Genomic DNA, 26628 nt, shown 5'->3' with positions numbered 1-26628 from the left:
GGTTTTGTGTCTTTGCCCAGTTTGTATGGCTGTGGTTGGGTGCTGCTGTAACAGTACAACAATAGAGAGGAAGCAATAACTAAAGCTTTCCCATGGACTTGAAAAAGGCAGAGGGAACAGAGCTGTGCAGACATTGTGCTGTCATGCTGTAAGGGGCCTCAGTGTGTGTGACATGTTATCAGCTTGTTTATTGGGAGCCTTACAAGAGGTTGGACACTTAAATGACCTTTGAACTTTATTTAGCATTTCTTAAGATTTCAATCTCCTAGCCAGAAATTCTCACCAAAACTATGCTATACTTAAAATAACTGATTGATGTCTGCATCCTCTGTGTTTGTGCTAACACGGCTTTTGGCTGAATCTTCTGGGGAACAAAAACGGTTAAACTCACAAGTTATTCAGTAATCTTAGTTATATGTTAATGGAAAGTTAGTATAATAATGCCCACCCCAGCTCTCTCCATTCTGTCTTTGACCTGCAGCAATTGAAGGTCAACATTAACACCACAAACGTCCAGCATTGTGCAGTAACCTGTAATCATAAACTCTATCCAAAATAGTTTGGTGGGGTTTTACATATGTCTGTACATCAAGTATGTTTATTGTACATCCTTGTAGTCTGAAGTTTTTCTGTTACAAATGGTGTTGTGAGAGGAGAAAAAGCACAGCTGTAGCTCTGTGGACTGTTGGAGCCGAGTGCTTGGCTGTCCTTGGAGGTCAGGCGCTCACCAGGCAAAGGGCCTCCTTTCCTGCTGTGTAACTCTCTCTCTCTCTCTCTCTCTCTCTCTCTCTCTCTCTCTCTCTCTCTCTCTTTCTGTCCTCTTGTCGCTTCTCTTATACCAAAACCAAACGCTGATATATTCCACTTGTATCCTGTTAAAGCTTTTGTCTGAGGGTTAGACCTTTTGGCTGTGGCCTAGTTGGGATGAGATCTGGCCTGTTGGATTCTGTTTCAACAGGGAACTGGAGCATGTGGAAGCTCCGTGCTCCTGCATGGTCAGCATAGTGTTAAAAGAGACCACACAAAATGACAGGACCAAGAGAGGAATTTAGTTCTAGCTGTTGCCATGATACAGCCTTACCATATTACAAGTGCACTGTGTGGCCAACTCCTGGACCCTAATTTGTTCCAGGCTTCAGGGAACAGATCACACTTGTTGTGCCATCACAGACAATGGTTGTATTAGTATACTTTAAACCTATACGGCACTGTAGCGGCCACTGCTTTTGCAAACAAAGACTTTCCTTTTTTCTGCTTATCAAACTTATTCTTGTAGGGCCGTGTTGGTTTTATGGCTCTTTCACTGTAATCTTTTGTGCTCGGATGTACGGAGGCATTGTCACGAACAACTGGATGTTTCTTACACAACATTTGCTGTTTCTGCTGCAGTAATGATTAACAGTCAGATGCACTGACAGGTAGAATGATGATGCTGGAATAAGTCTTCATGTTGTTTGATAAAGAACAACCAGTATGGATTTAGCAGATGGCTTGTAAATCAGACATAGATGATGATGATAATGATGGGTATGAGGAATAACAAAGCAGAACTTCATCTGTCAGGGGGAGGACACACACCTCTACACGCAGCATCTGGGTCACATTCAGGAAGGAAGAGATTGATCAAATGATGCCCAGATGTCACAGCCTCAGATTCCACAGAAAAGGCCATCTTGATTGCTGTGGAGGTCCTAGCTTTGGGTGTTTTGCTAAATGTTTACCGTGGTGAATTGTATACTGGTATCAACTGGTATCCTGAAATGTTGTCAAAACACTGTCCCCTCCACTGTATTTACCATCCTCTGTTCTGGACAGGTTAGAAGTGAATGAATAACATAGTCTAACCGTGATGCGTCGCTCCGTTAACGCTAAATCTACTAATACCTAAACCAGTTGTGTTATTTTAGAGCCGACAACCGACCTCTGAGTGTTAGAACATACAGCAATACGTCACAAAAGTACTCCTGCATCTCCAACCTTGCAGTGATGGTCGGCTTCTGGATAGTGCGTGCAAACCTTGGTCTTGTGTCGAGACCAAATATGATTACACTAAGCAATAAAAGGCATCTCAGCCTTCACTCTGAAACAGGATCACACTTGCTGGACATAGCATTGTTGCTTGGCTAATAATTACATTCTTTGGAGAGATGACGAACTGTAATCTGGCCCAAGCTTTTATCAGTGTAAAGTATCTGACTGGAATTCTGCATATCTATTTGGTTTAGCATTTGTATATCAGAGCGCAGACTTGCATCTCACCACTGTAGCGTCAAGGAGTGAACGGCTTACAGGGAATTCTTGGCATTCTATGAATCCAGCTTGCAAGCCTCTGGGTTTTTAGACGAGTGTTACTTTGTTTCCAGTTTTGTTGGCTGTCTGACATTATCCAGCACTTCACAGGAGCTAGTAGACTTCTCAGCCAGATACTTTTCTGGAAGAAAATATGACTCCTGTAGAAAAGAGCAGAAAAGACAAAACACAGGATTGGAACTTGATATCAAATGGACTGACCTTGATTGTCTTTCATGTTTTCTGATGCTGTCAAATGTTTACACCCAAGATTTACATCACTGCTTCAAGTACCATTGTAGGTACACGCATCACAGTTTGAGACTCTGGTCTGTCAGCATGTGGTGGCAGATGAGACGACCAAAATGAGACATTTCAACCTGACTCACACCTCTGCTTGAACGGACAGGCTTCTTTCAATGTATCGAACTCATGTCCCACAACAGTGACTGGAATCCCCACAAGCTCCGTGAGCTGAACTGAGCAATCCTTCCATTCTTCTCTTTACATAGAAAGCTATTATTTTCAATTCAAATACATTGATTGAAGTTGTGTGTGTACACTATAGAAGGATTTGTGTGTGGGTGTAGAATGTTAAATAATCCAATTTGCAGACTTATTCTGGAGCCCTAGTAGTCACTGAGCCCTTAATCTGTGTGGAGGGAGATCCTGACCAGATAATCGCACGATCGTCTCTGTCCACTGATTCCTTGTGGCGGTGTTTTTGTTGTTTTGATTTTTATGAATGAACAGAAGGAGTAAACCGAACGGCTCTGATGAGCTGGGGTTAAAACAAAATGGCTTGTTCATATCAGCTACTGACAGTGAAGCGGTGAGGGGCTGGACTCGTGTTATTGACCTGACTCTGTTGTGCGCCGCTATTCCTGATCCTCCTCCTTCCATTCACTTACTCCAGAGGCTTGGCTTGTTTGTTGCCGGGGGTAACGCTTGTTGATGAGCACAATGTCGGAGCACATGCAGCTCTCGCTTGCCTTGTGCAGGATTGGGCTTTACACGGTAAGCAAATGCTCCCTGTTTTCTGTCTGTCAAACAATCGTCGGGACGTGTGGTGTGTGTGGCTGAGGGACAGAACACAGCTCGGTTCACTGTGGTCATCTTTCCTCCCTGTGTTTTGAAAGCAGTACAGACCAAGCACCGGTGAAGCAGCAGCCACCGCTGCCTGGCCACTGAATGGAGAGTAGGCTTCAGTCGATTTGAGTGGGTGTTAACATAATATTAAGGTGGAACAGGCGCGTCTCTACTGTGAGACGTAAATTAAAGCTACAAAAAAACAGGCTATTATGGCTGTTTACTTATGAGAGAACTGTGAGCGTAGAAAGGAAGATAGATAATGATGCATTTCTCCTCAGTGCCTAGCAACTGGCTCAGTCAATGGTTTGTAGTTGAGGCAGACTGAAGTACAGCATATTTATGAATGGAGTATTCAATATTATGCTACAGCAGCTGTTGGGGGGAATCATCTGTATCGTGTCATTTCATTAATGTGCCTGTTAAAAGTCTCACTGCTGCCTACTTCAAAAAGAAATTGTATGACTTGTGAGGCTTGAATGCCATTTCTTGTATGTTTTTTTTTTTTTTTTTTTTAAATCAGTGGTCAACAAATTAGTTTAAGACTGAAGATCAGAACATAGCAGACATTTAGTGATTGTATCTGCTTTAATACCCATGCATGTCAAATAATTTCCACACAGAAAATGAAATTCTTGTGAAACATCGTAAATAGTGTCCAGTTGTTTCACCGTGGTTGATGACTCACTGTCCATGTTGGCAGGTCGGCCTGTAATTCCGTAACCACTCTGGTTAAGCTGCAATACATTTCGACTGAGAGGCTTATTTTTGCAATACAACCGATAAAGTCTAAGCTCACACAAGATGCACCCTTTATATCTCATCCATGACTCATCTTTCCAAGCACATAAACTGAATGAGTGGCAGTATCCCAGACGGAGATTATATTTATTGGCCTTGGAGATTAACACAGTTGATCTCCTCATTGTCAAAGTCTTGTGTGCTCTGAGGTCCGTTTTCTTTGCAGCATGTAGGCAGATGCATCAGACACTTTACAGTGAAGTATGGGGACGGCTCCATGACAACCTCGCGGATGACGTCACTTAAATATGTTGCAAATGCAGCGAGGCGAGAATCTGTTGCCGTGAAAAGTACAGATGTAACCCGTTCATTGTATTCTCCGTCAAATTCTTTTGCAGTCAAAGTTCTACTGCACATTTTGCACATTTATGTCTCAATGTAATGGCCTTGATGGGACCACAAACATATAACATCTTTGGATGAAGTAATGCCTGATATTCAAAGGCCAATATTAGCCAAGTATATTAGTTATCTGTGTGTAACGTCAGAAAATTCCGGTTGACCTTAACATGTGACATTAGAATCTGTTTGATCAAAAGTTGGCCTAGTTATTATTAAGAACATTTACACTACGTACAGCCTGAAGGTAATAGGCAGCAACAAGAGAACTCAAGACAACAGGCCTGTTTTGATTGTGTCCTTGTTCTATCTGAGCATCAATTGTATTAACAAAGTCATTAGGTTTCAAAACTACAGGTTCATAAACGTTTCATGTGCAGGTTTTGTTTGCAGTGATGGATGGGAAGGCACCCCAGAGGCAATAAGGTCTGATGAAGCTAATTCATCCCAGTTATATTTATATAGCAGGTAGAGTAGGTAGCAGATCTGGCTCATTGTTGCTGACACACACCACTGTTTCAGAATAAATAATGGCAAATGGAGAATCAGTAGCCTGCTTGAGAAATTCAGACCACACTACACACCTGTTTCCTACTAAACAAGGAAGTTTTTGTTTACATTGTGTCAGAACTCGTGAATATTCAGTGTATTTCCTGCCGTGTAAAACATTTGAATCCAAGTTTGAAAGGTTTGCTTCAACAGGACATATGGACTAAATTAACAATTGATTACTAAATAAATGATGAACTATTGAAATGATTTGCAGAGCTAATAAAGCTACAACAGTCGGCGGAAATTTCGACCGTTCAGTTTTGAGCCTGTCCACGAAGGTTTGCTGTGGAATTCCCAACTGCTTACGATGGGGATCGATATACCGTCGCCACAGAGAGGCTCAAAGAAGGAATTGTTTTTACCGGCGTGCAGGCGCAGGGATTTGAGGCCCAGCTGATTCACAGCGGTCCTCTGATGTTCAGTGCTACACAAGCTCAAACCGCAACACGTGTGGAGAGGCTAGAGACGATTGCTGTGACGCCTTCTCCCCCATTTTGCATTACTGTTGTACAAATTAATAACTTCATAGTGGCAAAGAAAATATTTCACCCCCGAGATTTATTTATTTAAGAGACATTCCGGTCAGAAACTCTGTAAAATGTGATGAAGTTACAGTCTCCTTTATACTTTTCTTCATTTCGTAGGTGGTTTATAGTGCTAAAAATAAACCCTTGTTATGACTGAATATAATCCCTCTGTTTTTGACACTTTGCTCTCTCTCTAATTCCCTGTGACTGCTCCCAGAGAAGTCACCCACCCACACTGTAGACACTAAGAATAGCAAAGGAAATCTACATCTCCCACTGTTTCTGGCTACTTCCCATCAGTCTTTATATCAGGGATCTCTGTTAATCTCAACCCAATTCTAGTTAAAGGGACCTGCGGAACTTGCTGTACATGGTCAGTGCATAGAATAGACACTTTTTAATACCTAGAGCGGGTAATACATCCTACAGAAACGTGTGGTGATACACAGGCAACATGCTTGGAAAAGTAAGTGCAAATCCAGCAGGAAGGGGAACACTGCCACCACTTCTACTTCATATCACATCAGCTCACAATCCACTCAAAGGTTTATTATTCCTGTAATGAAAGACAATTTTCTGGCCCAGGAGTGACAATGCCTCACAAAAAATATTTGTCAGGTGTGTATATATAGCAATTTGTTGCAGTGTAGACATAAACCATATTGTGCAGCCCTCATATTACTCACACAATCATCTGAGTTTCTTTCTGATGATCTCAGTTCTCTCTACATTTTACATACAAGGCGCAGTGTCGGTCAGAGAACATAATGCGTCAAGACTGCAGCGTGTTTCTTTTAAGTGCTTGGTGGCAGCAGGTGGTTTGGGACATTTGTAACGTAAGTGGCCATGTGCTGTGGCTACCATGGCTACTGCTCTTTGGACCCTGTCTTAGCAGGATGCCTAAACTATTAAGAGTTTAAGTGATCGTATTAGGCACTCTGTGGTCACCTCATTATATTATTAATGAGGTGGAAAATGACTGCTCCACTCATTTGCTGCCAGACTTAGGAACCATTGATTGCTGGTTCATGCTTTATTTGGAAAGGCACTCCATGTAGGCATTTCATGGGCAGAATAATGTCATCATAGCCAAAAAGCACATTGGAGTTGTACGCAAACAAGGTTACACCCCATCTAAAACCTGAAACAACATGGAGGCTGCTGCTGCTGCTGCTGCAGGGTTGACTGTTTAGAGGAATTTCTGCTCAGTTTCATTTTCTTTTTGTGCGTTCGTGCGTGTGCGCTTGTGTGGTAACATTTTTCAACCAAAAACACCAAAGCCCATTTCACAACATGTAAAATATAGACAATATGAGTGTTAACACAACAGCCTATGTCTTCTCTCTTTTCTACACCACCGTTGCTGTTGTTAAAGGCAAGCTGTAACAGACTGTTGCGTCATTATGGCAACTCCAATCTTCATATGTAATGACAGAAAGATTAAAATGATGTAAGAAAATTTGTCATCCTCAAATGCAAGGTTATATTGTTGTATACAGACCATTAAAGACTGTATCTTCCCATTTTGTTATGCACCAAAAGTATTCATCTTAGCCTGCATCTCATTCACCACATGATAATTAAGAAAATATAACACTCACAGAGTTTGAGTAGCATCAGAAAACAACTACAGTGTAGTGCTATACTCAGCATTGTGTAGACCTCAGATTACCTTGGTGAGAGCTCTTTTTCACACCTCGGCAGGCATAGAGTCTTGATGATCTCTGCTCGTCTTCGTTCCTCTAAGTTTCTGTGCTATTTTACAGTGCAAAGCTCAGTGTTTATCTGTTACCACAGCCCGCATAAATCTGGCAAACAGTGAGCGGTCACCTCCTTAATGTGACTTATGTGCCAATATGACTTTGGTTGACGCATTGTAATTTATTGTCCTTGATCTCTTTCCCCCAGCATTTTCTTCACTTATGCTGGCCAGGATGAGACCACCGTTATGGACAGAGTGAATTCTCGAGTGCACTCAGATGCATTTAGTCGTTTGCGGCAATAATCGATATTCTTTTGCTACTTGGAGCTGCAGCATAGCATAGCAATGGCTCTTCCTCGCCAGCATCAGTTAGTGATTCACGAGGAGGTGTGACAACAAGGTTGAACTGCTAATAATGGTGTTACATTAGCAAGATGACAACATAAAATACAACTGATTGAGCATGTGGCTCTTTGAGACGTGAACCAGTCTACATACTGTATAGAATTTAACTTTATACTAAATCTATGATTGAATAAAGCTAATGGGAGTAGAAAGCCTTTCCTCTTAAACCTGCAATAGCACCTACTTTTGATACTGTGCTGATTGTGTGATGAAAAACATCCTGTTTTCAGGAAGAGCTATTTGTAGCTCTGTTCTTCCTCGAAATACCTCAGGCAAAGAATGTAATCCACTTATCTCTTTATCTCATTAATCATAACTTGGCTTTGAAGTCTGAATGGTTCCGTTTAAGAATACAAAAAAAAAAATACAATGAAGCTTAACAAAGAGGCATATTTTACAATGGTTGTGGCAGAAGCCCTTTTATTTTTGAATCGAACAATATCACAACGCAAGCAGGTTGATTTGTCAGAAACATGGTGTCTTTGTAATGCCAGTCCATCATGTCATAAAACAACCCCATAAATAAAGGTTTCTGCTCCCAGCATGTGAGCGTCGTACATTCCCAGGCTCCTTCCGTCTATTTGAAAGGCAGGATGGGAGCAGTCGTTGCCCTATCCTGGCCCGTGAATATCCCACACTTCAAAATAACCACAGGAGCTGCTGGTATGATGATTGAGAGATCACCCAGGACCACCTACTGGCTACCATGTATGACTTCCTTAAACCCGGCTACCTGACCTCACCCCTTTTTTTTTCATTGTTTCAAGTACAATTTAGAGAATTTTTTTTGTTTGGGAAACAACAAGGACTAACTTCCTGTTGTAGACGTATTGGCTGACAGGGAGCAGGGTCATGTCAAGCTTTTGTCTACAATGTTAGCCACATGACTACATTAATTCTGCTCAGATATTATAGGTTCATAGACTCGTCATGTCCGTCATGTTGTAATATATTCTGTGATTCGTTTCAGAAGTGTAGCCGCCAAAATCTGTTCTTGCCAAATACCGGTTCCTGCCAATTCTCTGTCCAGTTTGTCAAGTTCAACTCGTCATTAGATCCTGATTGGCTAAGTCCAGATTCATTCCCTTTTGATTCATTGGTATTCTGGAAGATAAAGGGTTCTGCACTTATTGTTTCACAGCAGTAGAACAATATTGATTGTTCATACACTACTTAGGACCAGTTTCTCTAACAGAACATTTTTGAAGTTTCAAGGTTATAAACAGAATGGGGAAAAGGAACACCGGTCCGCTGTGGTTACTGCTCCGCTACACTTCCTGTACAGAGACTCAACAGGCTTCTTCACAATAAGGACAAAAAAAAAGCTTGTAAGCCGCACGAGTGCACCTGTTCATACATTTTAGTGAAACTCTGTAGCAAACTGCCACTCCTGAATGTGTTGTAGCATAACTCGGTTTGTGTTCCAGTACTTTTCAGCAGGTTCCTGAATGCCCCGTGTCTCAGTGCTGTAAGGGCTCATTTGTGTTTTTAGACAGGCTTTTTCATCTTCGTGCCACTGCCTCATTAAAGTTGCAATGTTGCCATAGTGGTATACGTTATCATTAGATATATTCCATAAAGAAATACACAAATCAACAAGTGTATTTTTAACTCTACAAATCAAAAATTGGAATAGTGACAGTCCAATTGAAAAGGAGATTCGTCTTGAGATTTGTTTTTCTTTTTTCATGCACCTTTACGTCTGACTTTTGGGATGATGTATGATTTGTTTGTAAGTGAAATCAGTGAACCTAAATGACCTAGACTTTTAAAAAGGCATCCTAGTTTTTTCAGCTGTGATTCCAGGAGCACTGCTCTCTGTGACTGAGCCTGTGCTGCTGGGATCTGAAAAGGCAGCACACTTTGGGATCAACACAGCTTTAAACAAATAAGCGAAGGCGGTTTTGTTTTTCAGCTCTATTAATCTGACCACTCCGAAATCACTGTTTGATGTAATTTGTGTCAAAGCTGATATGCTATAGCTTAAATCTCCATTACTAAGGTTATTTGTTTTTGTTAAAATCTAGCTTCAGTTCAGTTTTCTGATTAAATCCATGTTTGCTAATGTTGCTTAGTCATTTATCTATGTGTACATTGCAGAAATATGATGCTGTTGACCTATATTTCATATATAAAAGGCCTCCCTCCTTTACATTGTGATTCAATGTGAATCCTCTGGCTGAAGGCTTTTGTTATGAGACGCCTTAGTCTTTCTGGTGTACAATAGTCTTTGTTCCATTGACATGACAAGCACCCATCCTCACCCTGAGCTCAGTGCTAGAAGCATATATTATAATATGCTTATCCAGTAGACATTATGATACACTAGTGGCCTGAAAATTCCTTTGCCAGTCCTAGATGGATTCTATTTCTTATACTGCTCATTGTCCTCCAAACCAAGTGAATTCATATTTTGACATCAGGCACAATGACAACATCTCCTCATCTACATACAAAAAGAAAACAAGGCTCCTTTTCTGTTTTAGTAGCAGGTGTAGGTGAAACCATATCTTACACATTAGTACACATTAGTTACAACTTCAGCTGAACAAATGAAGCCTATAGTAGATTATGTATCCTACCATAACCTACAAAGACTATTACTTGGGGTTTATGTCTTGTTATCGTCTGTGTCGACAGTGATGAAATGTTTAATACTTTCTTTCGGGTTGGCAGAGTTCACCATTATAAGCACAGTCTGAAATGAACATGATTGCAATCCAAATGCAATCATCAAAGCTCTCTTTGGAATAAATCATTGCCAGAGTTTATAATGACTGACATTCTCAATAAGATGTTTCATTTCCATCAAATGCAAGTTCTGTTCCCTTGAAGTTCTACATCAGTGCAAATCCATTCTGTATGATTATAAGATGTTGGCTCAAAGTTTGAGTTTGACATTTTATCCGACAACTTGAGCGTCTGAGTCAATCAAGGCTTCCTGCTCTATACACCTTTTTTGTACGCATTTAATTAGCTTCACACATCCATCTTTAGAGACAAGATACACACAGATATTGATTTTGAGTTTTTTTGCTTCGCTTAAAAGTCAGTTATTGGTGAGGTGACTACACTTGTTAAGCTGTGTTTGTGAACATTTGACTTGATGTTATGAGCAGTTGCGATGTAACTGTGTTCTGTTTAGATGTATGAGTCTGATTGCCGTGCAGTCACAAGCTCTCCATGGGGGTGGAGTCAAAAGGCTCTGCTCCTTGCCCCAAGAGTTGTGATCTTTGTTATGTTTTATTTATGCGACCTCTTGGATAAAATATTTAAAAAGACAAAGAATACAAGTTTTCTAGCTGTTATGTTCAATATTTCATGCGTAGTATCTCACAGCTACATTACATCAGATTAAACCAAGATCAGATGCCTAACTACAGACAATTATGACAGTGAAAATAAGATCATATTGATAAATTCATATTATTCATGAATTCTAATTTATCATTTATAGTATAAGACTAGGAAGAAGCCAAAGCAGGGTCAGTGTTCTTCAGACAGCTTCATCTAGAATCCTTATTTAGGTCTGTCATGTGTGGGGTAAAGCTACATGCTCTATCATAACAAGCTGAGCTGTCATTGTTCTTCCCTATTTAACAGCTCTAATTGTTTTCAGGAGAGACACTGGTGTAGTGCAACGGCTAAAATAAATCTGCCCGTTTGTAATGTAATTAATTGTACACATGGGGCGAGTGCACATACTGTAGATGAGGAAAACCAAATCCCTTTGCTGAACACAGGAGTTGGCTCCAGTCAGACTGATGCAGTACTGCGTGTTAGGCGGTTGCCTGTAAGTGGCTCCACTATAGTAACTTAAAACCTCTGTCAGTCAGAGTCAGAACAGCCTTCAATCCATCCATATGTTCATTATGGTGGCTCTGCTCGATAGCAGTCATCCCGTTTGCAGGCTGGGCATTGCCAAGCACAACTTTCCACCTAATATTTCACTGTGGCTGCCAGCAGCAGAGTCAGTCAAGTCTCTGTGGGATTCCTAATTATGACGATGGATTTGGCGCAGATGATGCTCCAATTACTATTTCTGACAGCTCTATTTTGCAGCAGCTTAGATTAGGCATCCCTCATTGTTAAGCACAATGACATAAGCTTCTGATAACTACATAAACAAAACCATGTTATTATCACAATTCTGAAAGCAACAAACACAAACCACCAACTGATTTAACCCTCTCCCTGCTAACGTGGAAGTAACAGGCAGCTCTTTGTCACATGGTTCAGTTTGATAACAGAGGCCCAGTCTGATAAACAAGAGTTTTCCTCCCCTTCAAAGTTCTGAATGAATGAATGCAGATATTTTTGGCCTAATATAGAGGAAGTGGTGACTAAAAGTGACATGAGGAGCAGCCCAGATGAGCCTGTTTGGACATGCTTGTATGTGCACACCCTCTTTACTGTAAATGAATTTGGTGGAATGACGCAACTTAGAACAGAACAAATTACAGTCATGAATTCGTCTGGAACATTTTGTACGCTTTTCTTTTACATAAGGTAGAATTCACAATATTCACCTCATCTTATTTTACAATTGTAATAATATGGATTTGAAAACTAATTTGTAAAACTATACTCGTGCAATGCCCAGATGTAATTTTCCTTTACTTAGAATCCAACTAACTTACCATGACTTAAGAATAATTAAGGCACAAATCCATTTAGATAACACAACATAGTTATGCAAAATCTTGGTTGATGTAAGGAGAGATTTGTTGTAAAATGCACAGAAACAGATTTTATAAATGACACAGTTTCAGTTGCTTTCTGATGCTAATTGATTTGAAACGCAGCACTTCTGGGAGGAAAGCAAAGTAACCTTGATATGCGTTTGACCGGCTTGTTTCTGTATATCTAATCTATTATCTCTGAATGCTTTTGTGGGATAAACGTTCTGCTCCTTATCTGACTTGAGCACTTGCAGGTTAATTCCACTCAGCTTCACACCATTCTCAAAGGATATGTTACCATTGTGCCTGTAATGAATCTGTTCTCAGGCCAAATTGGCATCTAAACTTTCCAAATTGGTGCTGTCCAAATTTACCAAAACCTAAAATACACAAGTCAACGCAAGCTTTAAAGGTAAAGTGTTGCGCTCATAAGCAGTTCAGTTGACTAAAGGAGGCGGCTGTAGCTCAGTCCACAGGTGCTCTGCCTGGAAATCGGAGGGTTGCTGGTTCAAGTCCTGTATGGACCAAGAAAGTTGACTGGCTGTGTGATTTGACCCAATAAGGTTTCTTCTTCTTCTTTTTAAAGTGTAATGGCGCCCTCTATTGTTACTGAATAGACACTGTTGCAGCTGACAGAGATAAGGACGTCGCTGTTCCTCATTGAGGATTTCATCTGTTTCTGCAATGTTTTGTTTACATTGACCTCTTTCAGTTATAAACACACTGCTCACCCTCAGATGTGCTGTGAGTCAGGATCCGACTGCAGTCAGTGGTTCATACAGGTCTACATGGGCTCAAAGATCAGCAGCTTTCAATCCAAGGAATTTAGTATTGTTTTCATTAAGTTAAGCAAGTACATTAAAGCAGATTAATGCAGATTAAAAGAAATTCTATTTTAGTATATTTTCCTCAGATTGTAATTGATTTAAAGAAAACAATCTGTGAGATATGTTTGTATGGTTTTAGCAAAATATAAATGTGTTTGGGAATAGTTATGGTATTTATGGTACACAGAAGGACAACAAAAGAGATTAATGGGTGGTCCACACCATTCATCTTGTGTTCTCTCTCTCCCCCCCCCCCCCCCCCCGGAGTAGATGTTTTGGCAGATATAACTAATGGAGTGACTTAATCATCTCTAGCAGTTGCTTTAGATGCTTTGATTTACAACAGACAACAGCACATTAAAATTTTACCCTGACGTGCTTTTCTGATGAATTCTGAACAGTTAATTGTATTCTGAAACAATAGACTTTCAATAAGTAGCAATTTTCCATAACAATACAGCAACTTGTGCTGATAACTGACATTTACAGTCTAGTGCGCAGAATATCCTCTAGATGGAGCCATTTAGTCACAAATCGTCTAATCATCTGAGCTGATAGAGGAAAGTTCCCCTTTAAGAAAATAGATCATGCAAAACTGCATTGAACATATTGATGCATTGATACACTGGCAGTTACGTTCACAACAAATCTACCTTTTTTATCCTTTTACAGCACTGTGGCTTGTTGATGTCTCATTGATATTGGATGAACTTAAACTGTTGGATACTTGTCAGTTGAGGTTACATTCCAGTCCAAGCTCATTTCCTTTGTCTTTTGATTATACATTATGAGCCCATCAGTGGATTGATTTAACAGACATTAACAAGCACAGTAATAAGGAGATACATGGCAAGCCTCCGTGTGGTCTGTCTAATTTGAGAGTGAAAAAAATTTTCTGGCATTTGAGGGAATAAGTAAAGACTTGGAATCTGACTGATGAACTATAACCATCTTTTGCTCCAGCTTGTTTACTGTGTGCAGAAATGTTCACTCTTTTGAAGCTTCAGGGACTGGGCCAGAAATGATGAAATGTTTCAAAACCCTCTGCGTCATCAATGAGTAAGCGCTGGAATCGTTTTTCTCTGACTGTGTTAGTCTTCAGCCAGGACGTCATTAAATCGTGCTCTTCTACCTGTTCTGAACTTCCTTGAAGTCCATTCTCTTGTCTAGATTAACTATTTTCTAACTTGTTAAAGAGGTACCAAAGAATTCTCTCTCTCTGGCTCTCCCTCTCTCACTCACACACACACACACACACACACACACACACACACACACTTAAATGGCAGGTGCTTTCTCTCCATTAAGCCAGTTCTTCAAGATTCTCACAGTGTGCACTTTTCCCTCCCTTGCTGTCTGTGTCCAGGTTACGTAGGCTGGATGCTTTCACTCTGGGCAGGCAGGCAGGCCTCAAGAAGGAGTTACACTACCTCTGAATCGGGTTGCACTGTGCAGTGTCATGGGTACGCCTGTGATGGATCATGGCACAATTGGCCTGTGTCCGCTTTTCCTGTCTCTGCCAAAGTAAACGTTTCCCTCTGTGCTCGGCCTATGAAAACCTATATTTCTCAATCTTGCCAAACACACATCTGTCCATCAGCCTTGGTGTGTGTGTGTGTGTGTGTGTGTGTGTGTGTGTGTGTGTGTGTGTGTGTGTGTGTGTGTGTGTGTGTGTGTGTGTGTGTGTGTGTGTGTGTGTGTGTGTGTGTGTGTGTGTGTGTGTCACTGTCTGATGTCTTTCTACCAGCAAAGTGTTTTCATTACATTATATTCTGTATTTTATTAGTAATTTCCTCATGTGCTAGAGACCAAAGCTACAGTGCTACCACATATTTCCCTATAATCATCATCATCATCATCATCATCTTAGTAACGTTGTTAGAAATTACAATTGATATGAATTTTGTCTACACAGCAACACAGTAATACTAATAGTAATGGTCTTTGATCTAGTTTAAGAGTGCAGCTGTAATAATGATTACATTGAGAATGTGTAGCCATCCAGTAGGTGTCAGGATAATGCAGAGCAAACATGCACTCATCATGTATGTAGTCAAGCAGCTATTACAGAGAGACTGACTTCACTTCCCTCTCAGGCTTTGGTCCAAGATTTAGAATTTTGAATATTCCCATAGTGGGAAATGAAACTTAAAGCTGTTATGTGAGGTAGTCAACCAATTAACAAAGTTGTTCAGTTCTATTAGAATCCCAGATTGACTTGAGTCACTGACCCTTTAACGATTGGCTATGAGCTCAGATGATGAAGTATGTTTTAGTCCCTTTGAAGTAGGAAAAACATGTGGAGACCATTTGCTTTAGTCAAATGCTCCCTGTGTGGGACTGAATTTTAAAGTTTGTATAGAAGTTGTTTACACAGACATGTGTACCTGGTTCATCTTATAGCTTTGAAAAATCTGCACCTATATTCATGTACGTACATGTAGAAAGGCTATTCAATCAGGTGCAGTCAAACTGACAGTCAAATTGACCCTTGCTGTCTGCAGACCAGAGCTCAATCCACACTAATACTGTATATGCACCACATAGGGCTCATAAATTAAACCAGGCACATGTTTAGAATTTAGTTTGGCACTGACTGTGTAAGCATATCACTGGATCGTCTAAATGAAAGCCAGTAATGCAAGCATATATTCACCCCTAGAATGGCATCAGATCATCTGCTCTACCTCGATTTTCAGTTTGACCCTATGGTTTCATCTCTGCTACATGGTCTTGTCTGTAGTAAATGTACCTTTATTCCAAAACACATGGCACCTGTATCACATGGTGAAGGAAACCTCCTTGTTCCCAGAGCTTCACACGGGTGGGTTTGGACCAGCAGAGGCCACAATCTGGTTCTATTTAACAATTACATAAGCACCCTGAGACAAAGTTGTTTTTGTGAATTTTACTTGGAGAAAAACAGGAAATAAAATAACAAACAAAAGATATACTCTCAAACCAAATGTGGTGTGTAAACAGTTTTTAGGTGTTGTTGGACTGATTTTCACTCACAACGGAGGCCATTTTAACCAGACACCCTTCAACCCCCGACTACCTAATCTCTCTATAATTAGTAGGAGGTGAACAAGTTTAGATTCAGAGTGGAGGGTGGAAATGGTACAAAATTGGCTCCCATCACAGCCCCCCTGCTTTGGAGAGGACCCCCTCAAATGTTGGCTTGTACCTGAGCCAAACAACAGGAAATGATAGAGGCATTTGACAGAATAGATGGCCGCTAACAAGTGACGACGGGCTGAGAAGAGGTAGGTCAAAGTGAATTTGAGGTTTTTGATGCTGGCCCTACAAAGAATACGCCAGTCAAATCGCAGGGGCCCAAAGCGTGTGATTATTAATTACTGATGGCTTCCCAGCCTTTGAAAATCAGGGGGCCGCAGACATCAGATGTGTGGAAGAGGCAGAGGAGCGAAAGGCCTGTCATTACCATCACAGAAACAATGCTCGAATTTGGCTGTCATGCATTTTTGCCTAATTGACTGTTTTGATGCAGTTTTTCCTCCCCTCTATTTTGTTTTTGAGGGGATGCCCCCCTTCCTCTACTCCCCAGTCTTGTTGAGGAGAACTTGGTGGGCTTTCAGCCTCACCCAGCAAGAACCTTCCGGAGGTTCTTTGATGGCAAGAAAAGCCACTGGGGACCTCAGGGGCCTCATTGGCCTCCATGTATGGATCAGCACCATAATACATGGTTTTGATGTGAAATGAGTAAGGAGAAGACGTGACGTGTGAAAGACACACAGTTTGTAAGTGCATCTGTATGTATATATAGTGTGTGTGTGTGTGTGTGTGTGTGTGTGTGTGTGTGTGTGTGTGTGTGTGTGTGTGTGTGTGTGTGTGTGTGTGTGTGTGTGTGTGTGTGTGTGTGTGTGTGTGTGTGTGTGTGTGTGTGTGTGTGTGTGTGTGTGTGTGTGTGTGTGTGAGAGAGGCCGCAATGAAAAGGGGAGGCCTGGGACCCACAACCACATGAGGGGGCTCTGCTCATTTGCATAATTAACTGTTGACACTAACTGTGCTTAATGAAGGCCTATTGAAGTCATTGACCCTTTTACACAGCTAGCCCCTGGGAATGAGACACGGGCTCCTCCAGCAAAGGTTAAAACAATGTGTCTGGTTAACTTCCGACAAACGCGCCGAAACGCCCCAAAGTCTCAAAGATTCATGTTTAATGGAAGGGGTTATGGCGCAGAACGACCTGCGATTTCCCAGAGCTAAAATCCCACCAGATGTTTGGCTTTGCCGTGTTTTGTTCCTCATTATTTGTTTGTTCTGCAGCTTAATCACATCCTTTCCTTGTAAAAAGCAGGCACATTTCAATGTGGACCCGGTTTTGCGGCAGTGTCACATATCTCAATTTTAGATCAATACTTTGTTCCAGATAAGGTTAAAAAAAGATTCTTATCAATAGTTTGCATCTTTTTTTGGTTAACTTAGCATGTGAATGTCTGTTTTCTTTTACTGTAGTTACAGTGTTAGTACATATAAAGAATAAGACCACAATTTAAACATTTTTACCAAAAGTTATTATGTTATGAAAAACACTCAAACCAGTGAAATACACACGGCTCCATTTTTGCAAACTAACACAAGTCCCTTGTTATATAGAATATGCCCTTGGAGCTAGTTGAGTGCCTACATAGTACGTCGGGCTGTTATTGTGAGAAAGTTTTGCTTGGGTTGCATGTGTTTTTTGGGGTGTGTTAGTAGAGAGGGGGGCCACTTTATGGCCATTAAAAAGCCAGAAATCAAGTAAAAGCAGAGTGTGTAAACTTGATGTTTGTCGTAAAAGAGGAGTGTGGCTGCTGCTATTGTTGTGGAAAACACATCTCACTCTGACAGACTACTTAGCATAGCTGTCATTCCCTTATACGGACCTGTAAATATGCTCAGTCACTGCATTTAACAGGAACACTAGAGTCTATTAGAGAACTATTTATTTGTGTGTGAGGCAAAGAAGTAACACATAATGTAAAGTAACATACCTAGATTATGTGATCAGGAGTGTCCGTAAACCACCTCCATACGCATTTCCACAACGGACAGACTGTTTTGATACTCACACAATTCTGTTTATGCTGCAATATGGTGTACACATACTGTTGGAATCGATCAAAGTATTGCCATAATCATTTACAATTACATTTGTTTTATTATTGCAACATCCATGTAAACATGCTAACTGAGGCATCGGATTGGGTTTAAATGCATTTATAGTGTTACTTTCCAGGATTAAATATTTCAGGAAATAAAGTAGTGAACAATGATACCTCTATACTCAGGACTTAACATAATCATCGGTTGACAGCAGTGTATTGGGCGTGAATACCTCCGATACTTCTCATGGAAGACTAACATGCATTATCTGACTTCATCTAACCACAAATCCCCAATCTGTAATAATACCTCAGAATTGGTCCTACAAAGTCTGACAGGTAATTTGAAAGGCGCTGAAATGTCACTGATAGATATGTTGCGTAGTTGTGCAGAACTGGCTGACCTTCATGCAGTTAAGGATTCACCTAATAATGCAGTGGCTAAAGCATCTGTAAAATGTTGGAAATGGAAAAAAAATTCACAGTTCTGTCAAATAAGTTTATAAGACATGAGCATTTAATGTCGGTTGCATTATTAAGAGAAATTCAACCTGTAAACTCTTCAGCTGCACTTGTCCAGAATCCAGCTGCCCTTGATGTGTTATGACAGATTTCTTCTTATGCTGCTGAAACCACTCGATGTTTAACAATACTCAAGGGTCATGACGCTCCTCTTCCTCTTCCTGAAAATGTTCCTCTGTTCTCGGCTTGGTGTCAATGTTAGTCGTTCGTTACTATTAATGGCTTTTCCATTTCGTGGCTCTTAAAAGGCTCCCGAGACCTAGTGATCTGCCGTCCCTGCTCAGGGTCTGGAGAACAGAGGCATTTTCTCTCTCTACGCCTGTAGTTCACCACAAACCAGCAAAAGTAATCTGCTCTTGTTCTCTTTATATCCACACATGTTGAGGTGTTTAGTGAGGTCACCGAGGACGTTGTGAATGTCTGTGGTAGCCCGGCGTGATGTGAGGAATGGCTCATTCTGTAAAAGAATCAAAGCTTTTCCATATTCTGTGAGAATCGCTTTGCATTGAAAAGGAGTTTCCAGTGTTACCCCACTCATCAACCCAATTTTCAACCACCGCACAATGTATAATAACAGATTTATTGTTCAGTTGGTCTCAGTCAGTTTTTTTTGTCTCAAAGGGGCCTAGAGATAGTTGATGGGGAGGGGTCTTTCACGTTTAATGACACTGTCCTTAAGCTTGAAACTTTCCCACACTTGGTTCAGGGAGAACGGGGGCCCAAAGATTTCTTTTTATTAAAAATCGAGTTCATCGTCGATAGATAGATGCTCTATGAAAATGTGCTATAACTGATGTAAGTGGGGCAAGTGCCCTCCCCATCCACCCACCCTTTTTATGTCTATGGGATGGGGCGCCCCCCACCCCCCTTGGTTCTTGCACATTGGTTTCAGGGCCTTCAAAAGGAGGCCCCTCAAGCTTTGATCCTCTATATGGGTGCGGAAAAACATCTTTTTGCCCTACACTGTGCCCAGGAAACCAAAGTTTTTGCCGCCGCCGTATGCTAATGCAGCCAAGCTAATCACCCTTCCCAATTACAAGATTTATATACCGTAATGGCGCCCAACCGCATCCCTTCAGACCCCAAATTCTGTGGCCCCCTTATCTACCCTGTGGATGTCCTATGGAACATAGGTGTCCTCTCTGTGTGAATGCAGCTGCCTCGCCACCACCTCAGCCTCTTCTCTTATAAAAAGAGGGTAGCATAAAAACATTCCCGTGGGTGGGCCCCTTAATGCTGTCCCCCTCTTTCTCTACCTAATGTACTTTTCTAGTAAACGCCTTGAAACACACAGTAGCTCCAAACTAGACTCCAGACAGATAAATGTTGTGCCAGGTGAATCATTGCGACCCCTCAGCCTGTCTGTCAGATCTGCTACTTGGATCATATTTCTCCTACCACTACCAATGTCATTTTCAATTTGTCATATGAGTGATCTCCCATTTAATATTTCCTAATTTACCCCCTTGTTTGTTTCAAGTTCTTTCTTTCATTTTGTTAAAATGTTGTGATTATAATCTCAGATGAATCACCAAGCGATTGACTGAATCATTTTTATGGTACAGGAGGGGACCCCGTCATAAAAGTGTAAATCCTTAGCTACAGGATATATCACCACAGTCCAAACCTAGTCAGCACTCTGGCCTATTCATAGTCCGTCTCTGTGGAACAAACGTGGAGCCCATGCAGTGCTGGCTGAATCTGCTGGGGATTTTGGATCAGTCCCAGGTCTCCTCAGGTGAACTCTAGTCCTGCTTCTCAAGAGGCAAGCATGCCATTTTGAATAACTGGGTAAAAGCTCAAAGCAAATGTGATATTGGTTTTTGTTCAGTTAAATATGTGTGTACATTCTACATTGATGTACATTACGTAACAAGTATTTTTTTTTTAAACTGAGATGTGGATGCTTGAGGTATCACACTCTATTGGAGATATTGCTCTCATGTAATAGGATCATGTAAAAACATAAAAGATGGGCCATTTTCAATATTTTGTGCATTTTTTGTAGCTTTTCAGGACTCAAGGCTCACAGTTGCTGGTGGCTGCTTGTTGACTAGACACACTACCCTCTTTAGTTGCAGTTATTGTGGTGGTCTGTTACTTGAATTACTTTAATTAATAATTACTTAATTATTAATGTTCATTTAATTTGATTGTGGTATAACCTAATCATAGTATAATCAGAGTTTTAAAATGCATGTAGATGAACTGACTGTGACTGACTATAGAGATATCGAAAGGAGACACAGCTGGAGTGGGTCTGTTTGGTACTACTTTCCAAATGTTCCTTTGCATGTGGTTCCGTTTTGGAGCTTTTCCTCTTTTCTCACATTTTGTTTGGAGCACGCGTATGTTAATACTGAAATGTTCAGATGGGAGATTAGAGTACAAAAAAACAAACAAAGCATTTGCAAACACTCTTCTTTCGGCTTCAGAAACGGCTTATTCTTTAATTTTGTGTATTTTGTTTCACATTTTGTTCTCACACTCTGTACTCTCATCCGTTTTTACATTGTAGTGGAATGTGGACTTGAGACACTACGGATAATCCTTTGCTCAAGGATTTGCATTGGTTGATCCGGGAGCATACTCCCATTGCATATTTGATCGGTCTAAACTTCAAAATCTTCGCAACAGCTTTGGCAATTGCTGCACTTTGTATGCTTGTGTATGTGTGCGCATATGTGTGCATGCATGTGAACCACAGCAGCGGGCACTTACTGCCACATCCAGATGGTGTTGGAAACAAACAGTGCTACACCATAGGACCCCTCAATAGGAACGTCTAGACTGGTCCCTGACCAGACAGATACAGCCTCACATCAAATTAGCGTTTGTCAGATTTATGGTAATGGTCCGCAACAGTCTTCCTGTCAGTGACATCAAGATTTACAGCACTGACTCTCACCCACTGCCCCCCCCCCACGCCACACACGTACACATATATACACCAGCCTCATCCTGAGCGACCCCTTTATCCTGCTTTTTCCTACAAATGCACCCGCCCTCCATTTTTTCATTGACCCCTGCTCATGCTACCGAACAACCCTTGCCCACCAACAGGCCTTGTCTTTGCAGCTTGTGACAGTAATAAAGTGTGTGTGTGTGTGTGTGTGTGTGTGTGTGTGTGTGTGTGTGTGTGTGTGTGTGTGTGTGTGTGTGTGTGTGTGTGTGTGTGTGTGTGTGTGTGTGTGTGTGTGTGTGTGTGTGTGTGTGTGTGTGTGTGTGTGTGTGTGTGTGTGTGTGTGTGTGTGTGAAGGAAGATGGCTGAGACCGCCACACCAAAAGCACCACGGCCCTGTGGAGTGAAAGAGAAAAAAACACTTGGGGTGGCAAACCACCCAAGCCCCTCCTGCCACCGTAACAATGGGTTGTGTCAGGGTTTCCTGTTAATCCTCTGTGATGAAGCTTGAGTGTTTTTGGGGTGAAGGGTTGGGGAGGGGGGTGAGGTAAATGGGTAAATGTAGTTTGGGGATAACAGAGAGCAACACTGAGTGGTTGGAGGGTGAGGAGCGTATGGGATGAAGGGGTATGGCAGTGATGGCGGTGAAAGGGGAGTGGAGGATAGAGCGAGAGCTCCACGTATGTGGATTAGCATCACCCCCTCTTTCATGTTGTCGTTTTTTCGGGTGGTAACCTGATCTGTAGGCCCTAGCACTAGTGAGCCCAGTGGGAAAGGTTTCTTGACAGATATCCCTTCCATTCTCAGCCCAAATGTTTTTCCAAGGTTGCTCCTCTGCCTTTGATCTGGCCTCCTCCTCCGCTACGCAGGGTCACAAGCTACCATGTCAGGCCATAGAGGAGAAGGCCAACACTGGAGCTGCTCACTGAAAGGGCAGGAGGGGGGGGGGGGGGTCACACAAGTTGGTTCTTTTTCCAAAACTCTTGAGCCACACTTTAAAGCTGTATGGCAAAAGAGTATATATAAAAGTAGGCTCCAATAGCAGGTCGATCACATTACCTCAACCAGTCAGATGATAGTTCATCTTGTGCCCATCAACCAACACAGCACGTTGCATTGATGTGTTTTTTCACTTGGGATCACTTGTTTGTGTTGAACTGATTCTTGTTATTGCAGGCAGGCTGGATCCTATTCTCCCCTTTTCTGTATTTTATATTGTACAAATGAAATGAAAAAGAAGTGCACACATTGGGAGATAAGTGACACGCTGGAAATCCCTGCCATGCAACTTCCACAATTAAGTGGAATGAGAATTCCAAACAGTGCTCTTTAACAAAGCTAACTGTGTTACTGCAATGCATTGCTTTTAATTCCCCAGTGAGTGAGTGAGTGTATTCCAGTAGAAAGCCGGGGGGCGCTCTAGCTTCATTCTATGGCTCTGCGTGTGTGTGTGTGTATGTGTGTGTGTGTGTGTGTGGGGTTTGTCTCCTTGTCCAGACACCTTAGCGTCAGGGCAATAGTGTTCAAGCTCTGAAACAAGGGCCAGACAGACAGAAGTGGGATGAATGAATTGCGTAGCAGGGGTGATGTGAGTGAGAGAGGGAGAGAGGGGGTGGAGTGGTGGGGTGGGGGGGGGGGGGGGGGGGGAGAGAGAGAGAGCGATATGCTGCTTCAGAATGGAGGGGGTGTGGGGGGGGGGGAGCGGGGGTGATGTAGTGGCTGCAAAACGGCAAGGAAATCGGCTTTAAACAGGACCTCCCCATACAGACAGACAGACAGACAGGCAGGCAGACGGGCATGATGGTTCCTGGGCTGTTTGGTCGACTTAAGTAAGTCACGGTCTACTTATTCAGACGGGGTGTTCAGTCCATGCAGACAGAGTCGTCTTTTTCTCGCTGCTGTCATTTCAGTCTAGTAGTTCTGTGTTATGTGTTCCAAGCTGTTGAAGTGAACATTAGACATATTCAACATTCACTCCATCAAAAAATGTTCCACGCAGCTGGATGTGCATTGTCCAGGCATGGAATGGGAGCGATGTGTATCCCACCCCAAATGTTCTAATGTCGACTGTGTGTGTGTGTGTGTGTGTAGGTGTCTGTGTTTGTACAGGGATCTATTTCTGATGCAGGGGTAATGAATGGCACCTGTTTAGTGTCCTTAGTTGGCCATCATTTTCAAAGTGCAGTAAATCTTGTATTTCATCACCTGCGGGTACAGTTGAAAGCATGTCACATTGCTCATCGCCAAATTCACATTTTGTTTGCTTTATCGTCCAATTAAGGTTTTAAGAAACCAGTCAATCCTGCCTGCAGTGACAGGCAGGATTGACTGTTACTGAGTTCAGTGAGCAGCCTTGTGTGTCTAGCATGTCTCTCTCACCCCTTAACGAGAATGGCATGCAGTGCCCCCACACACCCCCTGCTCTCACTGTACTGAGCCACACTGTGTCCCACCGTGCACCCCCCATCCAGCTTCAAAGCGGCAAATAACAACAACAACTGAAGGGGGGAGAAGATGAATGAGGATGAATGAATGTGCCCATTCCATTCCCCCTTTGCCCACCCCTCCACTCCTGCCCCTGCCCCCAGCTCCCCTTTACCCTTCCTTCCATCCCTGACTGACTGCCTTCCAGCCTGCCCTTCACTGCACCCCCCCCCCCCCCTTACTCCCGGTTTTGCAAGCCTGTGTTATGACTGTGGTCGGTGTGTATTACACACATATCTGTTAGCGCCGCTCCTCCGTCGGGACGCCCATATAAAGGACTGTCATTTCCAAAGGTCAGGAGTGAGCCCTGCACACAAGTGTTGTCCCGACACTTGGTCTGGAAAATAAAAACGGCCTGCTTGCCCGTCCGTGTCCTGTGTCTGTCTGTGGTGGCTATCATTCCCATAGGCCAGTGTCTCTGATGTCCTTTCCATTTTCTCCTCCACCTCCTCTCTCATTTCATTGCTTCCTCTGCTGTTGTTGGGAACTCAAGATACACAGCTTGTGTAATCTGGCAGCCAAAGAGGAAGTCATGGTTTGCTTTTTGTTTCACCTATTGGAAATTCTCTGAGGCAAATGTGATATCATAGCTTTTAACAGCCATTATTACACTCATTAGCACCATCACTGGTCTAACAGCATAGATTTCAAGCATATCAGTTGATGTGTAATTTACCTTTCAGGCGGAAGTGTTCCTCGCCACAGGCGTCTCCAGCAAGGACACGACCCATTGCACCGTTTTGTAGTGCAAATGCACAAGGTTTGTGTACATGTGTATGGGCTTTCGTGTGTAATTGTGAAAGTTGAACTACATGCTAGGCGAGGCGTTTTTATGACACGGACTGGCTGTCGGTAGCTAGCATTGCGGCAAAAACAAATGTCACTCAGTCACAGCTTTATCTTGGCAGCAGATTCCATTAGTCATGATGGTGGGATTAACACCACTTTCTTTGCCATAGTGCAAGACGAGAGGAAAACATGTGCCAGATCCAGGTGACTCATCAGAACCCTGTCATTCCTAAAACACAGGTTTAATGGAATTCCTACAGAGGATTGTTTAACAAGATGATGACATGATGGAAGATTATTTTCCGGCTTTTATCCTTTGATGACCCCACTGAGTCACAGTTATTTCACAACTGAAGCAGCCCATAGAAACTGGAGGGTCTCAGTTCGGAGCATGGTGTCATGCCACGGCCCGTTCTCGTTGTCCTGTGGTGTCTTCACAGTAGCCCCAGAGTGCTGGAGTGAAACATGAACTAGTCTGCCGCAGTGCCAGTGGCTTCCCTCTAACCCACATTTATTACCTCTAAAAATACAAAGTGGTTTTCTAAATAGAGCCTGGCTCCTGTTGACAACAGCACCAGGTGAATGAGCATGAAGATGGGTTATGACTCACCGGCAGAGTAGAGCTGAACTCTTCCCTCCTCCAGTCTTTAGCGAGTGAACTCTGGGCAGGTCCACTTCTCATCATGTCTGTGTATACACGGATACGCCATGTGTTAACACTATGCAAATTAACACATGGTCACTTGGGGTTTGTGGGCTCCCTGCTCATGTTCACTGGGCTGCATGCAGTGTAGTTTGACTTTGAGTTTTGTTTAAAGGGAAGCGTTGGAGAAAGGAAATAGCTCATTATTTTCCATTAGGGCCATTATCTCTGTCTAACTCTGAATATCCTCCATCATGTACATGACAGCAGAAACACCCATTATACATGAATGATTTTAATTGGTTTTTTTTTTGCACATCTATGAATTTTTCCTGCCTTGGCTCATACAACTGTTGGGAGACTATCAGTGTTACGGTGCCAGGAGGCCCTGTTCTTTCATCCATTAAATGTCTTGACGTCTTTATCAAATTGGAGAATAGTGGGCTGTTTTTCATCCTTTCTGTCATTGATCTCATAAAGGAAAATTTTAATCTGAAAATATATCTTAAGTGATATTTATAACAGTTTCTCATTTATATAAAGCCTAGCTATTCAGATTCCACAAAACAATGAGGTAATGTCTGGACAGGTCTTTCAAAGAAGCTCAATTAAAAAAATGTCCAATCCTATTAGAGGCAGTCAATCAATAAATTCTTGGAATTGGTCGATTTTTATGGAGCGAGTTTTGGCACAGGCAAGCTTTCCTTTTTTCTCCCGATACATTGGCCTGTGGTTAAAGCACATGTGGCCTCACAGTAACGCAAGGATGTAACGCAAAAGCCTGATTCAAGAGACTTTACTCTAATATTTCCTGCGATAGCAATTAGGAAAATGTTGAGTGCTTGTTTCGGGTTTGATCTGGGCTGCTGTCTGGATGCCTCAGAGATTTATGGAGGTAGTCATCGCAAGCATTCAGTCTTAGAAATGCAGCCTATTGCCTCACAGATCATTGAAAGTGTGGCTTGAC

At 42.1% G+C, this 26628-nt stretch overlaps 1 protein-coding gene across 1 annotated transcript in view; it reads left to right on the top strand.

The window, feature by feature from the left end:
• arl15a (ADP-ribosylation factor-like 15a) overlaps nucleotides 1–26628 on the top strand; it is an 83137-nt gene that overhangs the window by 851 nt on the left and 55658 nt on the right. The window lies entirely within an intron of this gene.

Source organism: Genypterus blacodes, unplaced genomic scaffold (assembly GCF_046128005.1).
Source record: "Genypterus blacodes isolate CSIRO-AG114 ecotype Tasmania unplaced genomic scaffold, CSIRO-AGI_Gbla_v1 ptg000007l_1, whole genome shotgun sequence".
Taxonomy (NCBI): domain Eukaryota; kingdom Metazoa; phylum Chordata; class Actinopteri; order Ophidiiformes; family Ophidiidae; genus Genypterus; species Genypterus blacodes.
This window is presented reverse-complemented; position numbering and strand designations above follow the sequence as displayed.